Below are 2500 nucleotides of genomic sequence, written 5' to 3'. Positions count from 1 at the left end.
GCCATTTTTGGCTGCGCGAGCGAGCGGCGAGCGGCGAACAGCGAGCGAAGCGAGAGGCAGCACCGTCCCTGCTATACGAAAGCCCCATCCAGCCCTGTGCCACCCGGGGGGTTCCAGGGTGCTGAGATGGCTGACGTTTTGCTCCGCTCACGACGGTCACCGCACCACGCAAGAACAGGCCAAAAACTGGCCAAAACAGCCCAAAAACGGGCCAAAACTGGCCATTTTTGGCTGCGCGAGCGAGCGGCGAGCGGCGAACAGCGAGCGAAGCGAGAGGCAGCACCGTCCCTGCTATACGAAAGCCCCATCCAGCCCTGTGCCACCCGGGGGGTTCCAGGGTGCTGAGATGGCTGACGTTTTGCTCCGCTCTCGACGGTCACCGCGCAATGCAAGAACAGGCCAAAAACTGGCCAAAACGGCCCAAAAACGGGCCAAAACTGGCCATTTTTGGCTGCGCGAGCGGCGAGCGGCGGACAGCGAGCGAAGCGAGAGGCAGCACCGTCCCTGCTATACGAAAGCCCCATCCAGCCCTGTGCCACCCGGGGGGTTCCAGGGTGCTGAGATGGCTGACGTTTTGCTCCGCTCTCGACGGTCACCGCGCAATGCAAGAACAGGCCAAAAACTGGCCAAAACGGCCCAAAAACGGGCCAAAACTGGCCATTTTTGGCTGCGCGAGCGAGCGGCGAGCGGCGGACAGCGAGCGAAGCGAGAGGCAGCACCGTCCCTGCTATACGAAAGCCCCATCCAGCCCTGTGCCACCCGGGGGGTTCCAGGGTGCTGAGATGGCTGACGTTTTGCTCCGCTCTCGACGGTCACCGCGCAATGCAAGAACAGGCCAAAAACTGGCCAAAACGGCCCAAAAACGGGCCAAAACTGGCCATTTTTGGCTGCACGAGCGAGCGGCGAGCGGCGGACAGCGAGCGAAGCGAGAGGCAGCACCGTCCCTGCTATACGAAAGCCCCATCCAGCCCTGTGCCACCCGGGGGGTTCCAGGGTGCTGAGATGGCTGACGTTTTGCTCCGCTCTCGACGGTCACCGCGCAATGCAAGAACAGGCCAAAAACTGGCCAAAACGGCCCAAAAACGGGCCAAAACTGGCCATTTTTGGCTGCACGAGCGAGCGGCGAGCGGCGGACAGCGAGCGAAGCGAGAGGCAGCACCGTCCCTGCTATACGAAAGCCCCATCCAGCCCTGTGCCACCCGGGGGGTTCCAGGGTGCTGAGATGGCTGACGTTTTGCTCCGCTCTCGACGGTCACCGCGCAATGCAAGAACAGGCCAAAAACTGGCCAAAACGGCCCAAAAACGGGCCAAAACTGGCCATTTTTGGCTGCACGAGCGAGCGGCGAGCGGCGGACAGCGAGCGAAGCGAGAGGCAGCACCGTCCCTGCTATACGAAAGCCCCATCCAGCCCTGTGCCACCCGGGGGGTTCCAGGGTGCTGAGATGGCTGACGTTTTGCTCCGCTCTCGACGGTCACCGCGCAATGCAAGAACAGGCCAAAAACTGGCCAAAACGGCCCAAAAACGGGCCAAAACTGGCCATTTTTGGCTGCACGAGCGAGCGGCGAGCGGCGGACAGCGAGCGAAGCGAGAGGCAGCACCGTCCCTGCTATACGAAAGCCCCATCCAGCCCTGTGCCACCCGGGGGGTTCCAGGGTGCTGAGATGGCTGACGTTTTGCTCCGCTCTCGACGGTCACCGCGCAATGCAAGAACAGGCCAAAAACTGGCCAAAACGGCCCAAAAACGGGCCAAAACTGGCCATTTTTGGCTGCGCGAGCGAGCGGCGAGCGGCGGACAGCGAGCGAAGCGAGAGGCAGCACCGTCCCTGCTATATACGAAAGCCCCATCCAGCCCTGTGCCACCCGGGGGGTTCCAGGGTGCTGAGATGGCTGACGTTTTGCTCCGCTCACGACGGTCACCGCACCACGCAAGAACGGACCATAAACAGGCCAAAACAGCCCAAAAACGGGCCAAAACTGGTCATTTTTGGCTGCGCGAGCGAGCGGCGAGCGGCGAACAGCGAGCGAAGCGTGAGGCAGCACCGTCCCTGCTATACGAAAGCCCCATCCAGCCCTGTGCCACCCGGGGGGTTCCAGGGTGCTGAGATGGCTGACGTTTTGCTCCGCTCACGACGGTCACCGCGCCATGCAAGAACGGACCAAAAACAGGCCAAAACAGCCCAAAAACGGGCCAAAACTGGCCATTTTTGGCTGAGCGAGCGAGCGGTGAGCGGCGAACAGCGAGCGAAGCGAGAGGCAGCACCGTCCCTGCTATACGAAAGCCCCATCCAGCCCTGTGCCACCCGGGGGGTTCCAGGGTGCTGAGATGGCTGACGTTTTGCTCCGCTCACGACGGTCGCCGTGCCACGCAAGAACGGACCAAAAACAGGCCAAAACAGCCCAAAAACGGGCCAAAACTGGCCATTTTAGGTTGCGCGAGCGAGCGGCGAGCGGCGAACAGCGAGCGAAGCGTGAGGCAGCACCGTCCCTGCTATACGAAAG

Source organism: Musa acuminata, unplaced genomic scaffold (genome assembly GCF_036884655.1).
Source record: "Musa acuminata AAA Group cultivar baxijiao unplaced genomic scaffold, Cavendish_Baxijiao_AAA HiC_scaffold_69, whole genome shotgun sequence".
Classification (NCBI taxonomy): domain Eukaryota; kingdom Viridiplantae; phylum Streptophyta; class Magnoliopsida; order Zingiberales; family Musaceae; genus Musa; species Musa acuminata.
Note: the sequence above shows the minus strand (reverse complement) of the source record.